Consider the following 10,603-nt stretch of genomic DNA (forward strand, 5'->3'; position numbering starts at 1 on the left):
CTTGGGCCTCAGAAAACAGCTTGGAGGGCTGCATGGCAGCCCATGGGCTGTATATTGGACAAGCCTGCCATAGATCCTATGGAAGCAACTGGATTTCAGTGTGAATTTTGCCTACATAAGATCTCAGTTAGCCTTACTGAGGGTTTTTTAAAAATCATATTAGATTGCCTCCTCTGCTAGAATTACCCATGAAGAGCACTGTAAACCCTGGATGCTTACCTGGTGAAATATCCCTAGCTATATTCTCTTCTGATAACAGGGAGATAAAACAAAAGATATTAGTAGCCCTTAGAGAATGTGTTTACTTCACTGACCACAAAGGTTTTGGGTGACAACAAAATACCGCAGTGGACCTTGAAGGGAGAGCAAGGTACCTGGCCACAGTCTATTGTAGTGGGTGGAGGGGAGAAGGGAGCGAGGAGCACGATTCTGCTTACCTTACTTGTTCCCCTGCTCCCCAGATAAAGTAGTACAGTGTTGTACTGCCCAACTTCTGTGGCCGGACAGAGGCATCACAGGGTTTCACCTGTCACTGTAAAGCTTCAAATGAGATGGAGGGAGACAGGACGAGAACATCATTCTCTTCCCTTTGATCACCCCCACAAATCTTACATTAATTAAACAGGATGCAGAAATTTACAGGTGTAAATGCAGAGTTTCAGCAACTCAAGCTGAGTTAACTTTTAGTCCCATGTGATGTCTTGCTGGGATACAGGTGGGCGGGAAGCTGGAAATGGGCTTCTAAGGCTTGGATGTGATCTGTTTTTCCAACCTTGCTAGAATGGCAGCAACAGAAGTGAACTCTTTGATGGGCTCCTACCATCCTCTACATGAAAACCTGCAATACTCGGTGGTTTACAGATGGGAGTCTGATCTCAAATACCCTGTACAGATCTAGTCTCCGGCCCAGGAGCTTAGGCTCCAGGCAAGTGTCACTCATCAAAAGTAGCAAAGCCAGAAGAGCTATGGCCTCCCTGGCAGATTCTCTTGCAAACACAAGTTAACCTTGGCATCAGGGTCACTCCAGTAACTGCACTTGAACCTGGGTTTAGGTCACATGTGTACAGATGCAATACTCGGTGCAGCACTGAGCTGCTTGCCTTCTCTGGTCCAGCAGAGGCAGTGCAGAGTTTCCTTTGCTACAGAAAAGACTCTCAGCAGGGGAAACCCTGGCAGCCCTCATAGTTGGCACTTGGAGTGCATGCTTCCCTCACCCTGTCCTAGTTATGCTACTGTTCCCCCACTGACTTGCTTCTGACATTGAAGCTTCACAGGGTAAAATTACTTGATGGGCCAGGTACAGCCCATGGGCTGCAGGTTGCTGACACTTGTCCTAAGGGCAGGGATGGTACAAGTCTCTTCCTGGGGCGGGGGAGGAGGGAGAGGGGGCTGAGGTGGGCTAGACAGAACATTGTGGGGGGCTATGCTATACATCTTCTAGACAATCAAACTTATTCATTTGTTTAACAATTCCCACTTAAACATGTGTTTAACATATGTTTTCTTTCTTTCATCCCCAGACAAAGGTAGGACATGGGCTGCAGGGCACGCTCAGCTGTGTGGGCTGGGTGGCAATGGCCCAGGGGCAATGCAGGGGGCTTGGACAGGGCAGGCACTGGGAGGGGTGGTTATGTGGAGGTTAAGGTGAATTTTGGCATGGTTATAGCCCCCTCAAGCCCTCCCTACCTAAGGGATGGAAGGCCGAAATCCCTTATGGTTAGTGTATCTGAGATTCCTTTGGGCAGGTTGCCACATAATGTGAGGAGAAAACCAGCTCGTTGCCTACTTACTCCAGTTCTCCTATTTCCAGATCCCACCTATCCCCTCACCGGAGCACTCCTCTTCTATGCCTTTTCCCTTGTAGCAGTTTACTTGGTCCTCTGTGGTTCTGTGTGTCCTGATAGGCTATTTATGTGATTAGCCCCAATAGTTCCTGGGAACTATGCCTGTGCATGAGCTGAGCAGGATGTAGCCATTAACCAAAAGTAAATTAATCTCTGTGTATGCACATTTTAATGAACCTTTCCTTGAGAAACCAGAGAATGCACCCACAAAACCATGCTAGAAGATCCAGGGAAAGGAGACACAAAACCCAAAAGTTACAGTAGAAAGGCTCTTTAAGGTTTATGAATAATTATATTTATGACTGAAGATTTTTAAATAAACCAATTACACAGAAATATTTCATTGTAAACTAATAGTAAATGCTTAGAAACCATTAAAACAAAAATAAAACATATTCTTAAGCCCTTATGTCAGCAAGCCATGGTTTTACCTCCCTACTAACACTGGCCTTGACCTTACAGTTGAATCCTTGTATACATTCTGGGGTTCTACAGAAACACGGGGGGCCACCCATGTGGATCCTTTTCCAGGGTTGTGGCCAAAGTATATTGATATATAACTACAATTATGAAATCTCTTCTCCATAGATATGATTATGTTTATGGGCATTGTAATTATAGTTAGGCTAGCTGAAGAAAACGAATGTCTCAGCCTCCCCTGGATGCCAGAGGGTAACTTACTTAATCTCTTGTGAGTCTGTCTAGAGGCATTTAACTTTGACAATTTGTATAGTGTAAGAGATATCCAAAATGTTGGAATTCCAAAGTGGTTTAAAGCACGAGTTTCCTTCCTTTATCTCTTTAGAGAGCACAGTGGGTTACACCTCATTTTTCTTTGTTCTAATATGTCATCCTAAAGGGAAAATCTTCCAAACATAAAAGCAGTCAACCTTGCCATGAAGAAATGTTTTACAAAATGTTTTAATTCCTGTGATGTGAAAAGAAAAGATATTGCAATATATACATCAAAGCGATCTAACAGCAAAATTACATACCCAAGGAGCTTGGAGATGAATAGTATATTTAGAAGCACTGAATGAGAAGATAGAGAACTGAAAACCAATATGAAAAGAAAGAAGGGAATTATAAAACATTGGACAGCCATACCAAATGACTGCGGCTTGATATATCCTGCCTCAAATTTTCTTTCATTTTCCTCAAAAGAAGTTGGCAATGAGACTAGAAGAACTGCAAACAATGTAACAATGCAATTCACTCATGCCAAATATAAATACAGAAGAAATGTTCTAAAAGATCATGTATCAAATTATCTGCAAAGATGCAGAAAAGAATGAATTACATTTTAAAATTCTTTGACTGGGTGAATCAACAAAAAGGAAAATGAAATGCAGAGCTACAGAGTTTATCTAAAACATAGGTACAAAACCTTTATTAAAACAGTTGATCCTAATCAGATGAGAATGAACAGATCTTTTGATGAGGTTGTGATGCAAATGATACTTGAATGTTTGTTTTATTATAATACCATGAACAAAAGGCTGGGGAAAAAAGCAGCGCCTTGTATCTTTTTCTTACACTCTGAGAGCATGAATCAGGTTGCAATGACTTCTTGCTGATTTTCAAGTAACATAAATTAGGGACTCCTGGGATCAAAATTAACATAAACACAGGGTTATATGCAGTGTGACCATATGTCCTGGTTAGGCTGGGACCCTCCCAGTGTCCATAGGCCAGTCCTGGCTTGTTGATAAAAAGTCCCGGGCCAGAATCCAGCAGGAAGGTAGAACAGCATGGTGCACCAGGCAGGTGGCCAGGCAGGCACTGCTGCTCCTGTGCAGGAATGGGAGCAATGTGGGAAGACTGGAGCAGGCACCACCCTGCCTGCATGTGGCACATCCTCGCACAGCAGCAGCAGTGCCTGCCTGCCTGGTGCACCGTGCTGCTTTGCCTCCCCACTGGACTGTGGCCCAGGACTTTTGACCAACTGTCAAGACCAGCCTATGGAATCCAGGATGTATGGTTACCCTAGGTATATGACATATCTTTAAAATTCGTAAAATTAGGGTAATTTAATCCAAAAAAGTATAAACCCTTGCATTGAAAACAGCTCTTCATTCAGCTTACAGTAACACATATTGTAGAATGACTTTGGGGGACAGGCAAGTATTTTCAAACAAATGACATGCATTAATATTCTGCAAAGAACAAACAGTTATAACCACAGTAATCTTTGTATTTTTCCAGAGGTTGAGGAGTCATATATATGACTCCCTAGCCATTTATTGCCTCGTCTCCAGCCTTCTCTTTTTGGGGAAGGTCATTAAAAGGGTGGTTTCCCAACAGGTCTAGGCACATCAGGATGCAATCAGAGTCCTGGATGTTTGTGGGCCTGGTTTTCATCCTGGGTATAGCAAGGAAACAACATTTATTGCCTTGGTTGATGAGCTTCACTTAGAGATTTCCTGCTGCTCTTACTCAGTTTTTCAGTGGCCTTTGATACAGTTGACCATGAGGTGATGATGAAGGATTTACATGACCTGGTGGGTATGGGTATGCAAATGCATTAAATGGGTTCCACTCTTTTTCATCAGGGAAGTCCTAAAGGGTGGTGATGGGTGAGTGCTCATTGTCCCCTCAGGACTTTTTGCACAGTTCCCCAGGGCTCCAGATTATTGTTGCTCCTGTTGAGTAGATATATGAGGCCAGTGGGCAAAAACATATAGCAATTTGGAGTGAGGTGCCATCTGTATGCTAATCTGTCTTTCTCATCTGAGTCAGGCCTCTCAGTCTTGGTCCTTTCCCAGTGCCTGGCTGAAGTAGGGAAACCAACTGAAGCTGAAGAGGTGATGGGCAGACCATTTGAACACCTATGGTTGGTAGGGTTCAGCCTCCTCTTGTCTCAGGTTTGCAGTATTGGGGTAGTCTTGGATCCTGTTGTGCACACAGGGCGTACAGTGTGAATTAAAAACAAGCAGGAATCTTATCAGGGGATAAGGCACAACGCCACATTTATTGGAACATTAAACATAAAACATGCAACATGAAAAGAATAAAGAACAGTAAGGTTGTCTGCTTCACTCATTACCATGAATACTCATTTAATCATTCCTACAGAAGACACAAGCACACACACACACAGATAGCTAGACAGTCCTGCAAAGGTTATGGTGTTACCAAGTTCTAAAGCTGCTCAGGTCAGTCTGGTGGCCGGCCAGATCGATCATGAGAGATGGAGTCAGGTCTTGCTGGATGCGCCCAAAACTTCTTCTTGCAGGTGGAAAAGACCCAAAGCCTTGTCTTTGTGTTCATTCTTTATAGCGATAGGTGTCCATACAAGCCTATGGATTCCGCTGAGTCAAACACAAAGGTCATCCTCTTTGTCCTGTTGGCAGGCTGGGATTGGTAGGACATGATCTTCTGGCTTCGTGGTCTGCAATCTTCAGGGGGGTTGTTGCTTGCAGTCTTCAGCCATCGGGATGAAGCATGATCTAGTATTTGGTAATCCTTAACTGCTGACTTGACATCGCTGCAGCCTTTAACTGTTAAACCACAGAAGGCTATTTTCACCTGCTGCAAGGGGACTGTCTTCCTTCACATTGTGACATACATACATCACTCACTTTTTCGTTACCTCTTTCCACATACACCAGACATACCACAAACCCTTACACAAACATTTTCCTTATACTAAATTAAAGTTCTAAAGTCATGAGACCAAGAGGCCAACTTTGTTTAAAATCATGAGACCAATATGTCCAATATATTTATGCTAAGCGATAAGAAATTTAAATTAGGTAGTTAATTCCAGAACACTAATAATGACTGATCACATTATTATAAAATGTAAATCATAACAAGATTAACTTTATCTTAATGGTTATATATATCAATATATAAAAAGAAAACTTACAATATAAGCAATCAAAGCAATTATAGTTACTGCAATACTACAATCCTCTACTGTAGGTTGTTGTGGTGGCTAGGAGTGCCTCTCATGAACTCCATCTGGTGAGAAGGCTGTGACCATTCTTTCAGATTCAGTCATCACCCATGCCTTTGTCACCTCAAGACTAGATTACTGCAATGTGCTGTACTTGGGTCTGCCCTTGACAGATGCATGGAAACTGCAGCTGACAGGGTTGGGTTGCTAGGAACACAAGACTCCAGGCCTTCAGAGTCTCCTCTGGCTTCCAACAAATTTTTGAGTTCATTTCAAGGTGCTGGTTCTGATTGATGGAGTAAGAACCACCAATGTGCCAAGTTTGCTGGACAAAATTGCATAGGAGGTCATTTCTGAGTCATTGGACTCTCTCTCCCTTGAAACCTGGATATCTTCTGGAAGTGCCGTAAGACTGGGCTGACACTTAGCAAGCAAAACTAGGCTAGGATATTCTTTGGGTGGGGGTTGCATTTTATTTTGATACCTTACTTATATAAGTTGTTCTGGTTTTTTTCCTTTGTTCCCTTGCTTTATAAGTTAGTTTGCTCTCTGAGATTTTGTTGGGAATGGCAGCACATACATCTAATAAATAAATACATATATACTATTTAAGTATATTCGTCAATATATGTAAACAGAAAATTGAGCTACCCAGCTGCCCTAGCCAGCCGCTCTACAGCATGTTGTACCAGACAGGGAGCCTTGGGCTGGCAGGCTGACCCCCCAGGCCCTCTGCCAGCCAGGGCGGCTCCAATCCAGCTCAATGTGTGGTGATCCTGGGTGCATGTGTATATGTGCACCCAAGAGCAATAAATACCAATGTGATAAGCACTGGAATTTATTGCATTGCATTGATATGCATGTGTAGATGTGCCCATAGATTTGAGAATACTGGAGTTTTGTTTTTTGGGTGTTTCTTTTTAACTTATTTAGTGACCATCAGCGGTTCAATGAGCTAAAAACAAAATGCATCACCACGTATCAGTCAGTTGTTGTGAGGTAAAGAATTGTTTTCCCTGTTCTATTTCTACTCTCCAGGCTTCTCAGCCTGAACCGAGTCATTTAATGGGCATTTTCGTCTTTCAATAAAAGAACAAGGTCAGTCCATGTACTTAAGCAAGCACTCCATGGGAACTGCATACCTGATTGCTATTTCTACTAGTTTCTTAATTATGTATGAGTAATTAAAGAAGCATTCAATATATTCTTACCAGAGAGAATTTGGTGTCATTAAGGGAGGACAACACAGTCTCCCTAGTGAAGCAAATATGTGAGCCTTGAAATTAAGGCAGCAGCAATTTACTGGATCCATACAAGTTTTACTGCATGAGATAGTTGTTTATCTTAGAAATAGCACTAGCTATCATTTCCTTTCCTAAAGCCAATATTCCTATGTCAATTGGACCCATGGCAGAGGAGACTCATTTCTGCCACTCCTTACACCGTTAACACTGATTTATTTAAATCAAAATCTGGTCAATTCCTTCTCTGTCACAGTAGGCAGGCAAGTGCAGTTTTCTGTGAGGAATGAGACAGTGTCCATAAATATATATATACACACTAGGGTAAAAGCTCTTCAAAGATGATGGGCAAAATAGGCTACTTGTTATAGGGTACCACATTTCTGTTATCCACTGTGTCATTACCAACTTGAGTTGTTCTGCCTGGTCTTTTATACAATGGGTATCCCTCAACATATTCAAGTGTCTCCTCTTTAAAGTCTTTTGGATAGCTCTTCAGCCATTGATGATTTTCCATGCACAATGCATTTGGATTCAATCCTCCTCACAGTCCATGAATCAACATCTTGTCACAATGATTTGTGCTCAACAGGCAATGCACTATTGTACAATTCAAGGTGTATTTTAAAGTTGTGGTAAGGCTCATTGTTCTGATTCATCATCAAATAGCACAAATACTCTGGATATGGTCCTCTTGGAGGCAAAATCACTTTACCTTTATGACAACAACTCTGGAATTGGCCATCTGACGGTCTTTCAGATTGGAAGTTTAAAGAGTTACAAAATTGGCACACCACGTTTATCAAGCTACAACTATGTTCCTCAATCTCGCCTTCAGTGAATCTATCATTGTCTACTTTTTCGGCCTGTCTCCTATTGCCTCTGCGAACCTTTTGCCATTCCATTGCACCTCTTCTATGATGTCCTCTTTGCTCATCTGTTTTGTTTTGTCTTACTCTTGCCATTCTTTCTGCATTCAATTGTTGTCCGTTCTCTGCTTCACCTTCATAAGGATGTTATGAGTTAAAGTTAGGGTGTTAAGAGACAATTTTTGCTCAGATACTGAAAGTACACCATAATTAATTGAAATAAATCACTAAAAGTACAAAAAATGAGCACAAATATGGTTTTTGAGCATGACAGAATGACAAAGACACAAACAAAGCTAATTATTATAGAGGATTGAATATACATTTAGATATATCTATCTATCCATATCTAGATATATAAAAAATAAATCTAAATATATAGATATATATATCTAGATATAGATAGATATAGATATATTTGGGTGCCAATATATTTAGATTCAATTTAAGGCCAAATTGAGATCCTTTTTCTGAATATACCTATACCATGAAGTCATTCCTCTCATAGAGTAAGGCAGTACCTCAGGGTGGGTAAGGTCATAGCAATCTGGTCCTAAGTAAAAGATCAACCAACGTCATACTTTCTTTTTACTGTATGGGAATTATTGCTATAAAGTTTCATATGCATGTACACATTTACTGCTGTTAATCTCATTTATAACATCTCGAGTTTATAAAATACCGGATGATTATTTTAAGTGACACCAGCAATAATTCTAATTTTGTTTACAGCCAGTTTTATTGCCAGTGGCTGCAGTGATTAGCTGGGGCTTTATTGTTTCTTTTTCATTGAAATTAAAGTTGCAGTTTTCTTGCAATAAAGTTGCAGTGCATAGTCATCACAGGGGCTACCGGGACACAAAGCATCGTAATGAGGTAGGGAGGGCCAGGAAGAAGGTGAGAGGTCTGTTTTCTTACTTCATGCATCCACTGGCAGGTGGAACAAAGGCTATACTCACCCTGTATTCAGGGGTGATCCACAAGATACTTTGTCTTCCTGAAGTAGAATTTCCCTCTGAACTTCTCCAAGGCACAGTGGCTTAATAGTACTGCCAGTGTGGAAACGATTTTTTCAGTTACGGTAGAGTCCTTCTGTAGTCAGCTTTTCACATGAACACTTTACTGCTATCAGACCTTCTGTGTCTACACTTTTGTGCACTGAAACAAAACATGTTTCATTCCACTTCATCACAGATTCATCATTAAATCCAAGCAGGCTTCAATGCAGTGCAACACTGACAACTCATTTTTCCAGTATGACCTCAGGTCCTTCAAGGAAATGAGTTGGAAAGCAAGTTTTCCAGATTTCTTGGACACTGTTTGGCTTAAGGTGCTGGTTCAAAATCTAATTAGAGACGGGATGAAAAGTATGAGTGTCTTGAAATTCATTTGGCAGGTTCTCAGTGTCTTACATAATGGATTTGTTGAGTGGTTTCTACTTTAGGATTCTAGGATTTGTGCGAGCTCTCAGAGGTAGGAGTTCAAGCTGATAGACCGTGTGCTTAGGAAGCTGCTCTTCTCTGTGTAGGTGCTGCTTTATATGAAGAGGCGACTGAGCACACCCACCTATGTCATGCGCGGTTTTTGTACACTACTAAGGCAGGAACAACTTCTTATTCCACTTCCTGGTGAACATCCAGGCCTTGCAACTGTTTTAAATTAATTCTTAGCTGCTGACCCTGATGATACTTCAGACATATGCATTGTTTATAGATCCTTTGGACAAAGGGATTTCAGTCTTTCTCCACTGTAGACCCAGGAACTCCTTTCTATAAGTGCCAGAAATTCACATCTTTGCCTCACTACCAGTGGGCTATCCCAAAGCAAGTAAAGACAATTACTGGGGCTTCACAGCCATCCTAAAATCACCTCAAGTAGAGGCACCCCTCCTTTAAATGTGATGGATACTGATCATTACCTCTTTGTTGAAATCCTGCTGACTGCTGCCCTTTGTTATCTGCTTTCCTGCAAATCTCTGTCTCTTGTTTTATTTGCTGCTGTGCTGCTTGGCTGTTGCCTTTACCTCCTCATCTTACAAAGGCAACATAGCTCCAGTCCTCTGCTCTTCCTTCTTCTCTTTTTAAAGGAGTAGTTGTTCAGAGGCTGCTTTGTTCTTCACTTCCCCTCCCCTCCTGAAAAAATAAACTACCATGAACTCACATCATCTGTTCATAATTGGATATAATTATAAATTTTCTTCATAGCAAAAACTCCCTCAAAAGCTGCAATCAAGATCCCCAAGGGCCGGAGGCTGTATATCACTGATGAAAAGGAAAATTAATAATATCTCTATGAATATAGGAAGATATCTTACATTAAGGATAGAGACTAGGGAAATCTTGGTGGTTTACTATAAGGGAATGGTAATTTTTTGCAGGCTAATGACTGTCATGTACAAAGAACAGTATCCATGTGCCTCTGCATGTGTTGGTACATTCAACTTGTGCACCAAAATCATGTATGAAAGGGACTGCAGGCACATGATTGTTCGTACCCAAATAGAAGTGGCTTTGTAGGAAAGGCTTTAGTCAACAATGGCAAAAACACTCAGGCTACAAGAAGCACACTGTCAAAATATAATGTTCAATTTATAGTTGACTTAAATGGGTGGGATGATCTAGGTGGGGATGGCCCTGCTTTGAGCAGGGGTTTGGACTAGAAGACCTCCTGGGCTAGGGAGAGAAGTTATACATAAATTGGTTAAAGTGATCAAAAACTGGTTTAAACCAGTAACAGAACAGAAGCTCA

General features: G+C 41.4%; 1 long non-coding RNA gene across 1 annotated transcript; it reads right to left on the minus strand.

Annotated features, from left to right (window-relative positions):
- Positions 1–4,183: 4,183 nt before the first annotated feature.
- On the minus strand, positions 4,184–9,974 carry LOC149870534 (uncharacterized). Its single transcript, XR_016440457.1, has 3 exons — positions 9,774–9,974; positions 8,815–9,200; positions 4,184–7,989 (listed from the first exon to the last, which is right to left on the minus strand). It is a non-coding gene; the product is annotated as an uncharacterized LOC149870534 (long non-coding RNA).
- Positions 9,975–10,603: the final 629 nt, after the last annotated feature.

This window comes from Crocodylus siamensis, chromosome 2 (assembly GCF_052110815.1).
Source record: "Crocodylus siamensis isolate JL-2025a chromosome 2, ASM5211081v1, whole genome shotgun sequence".
NCBI lineage: Eukaryota > Metazoa > Chordata > Crocodylia > Crocodylidae > Crocodylus > Crocodylus siamensis.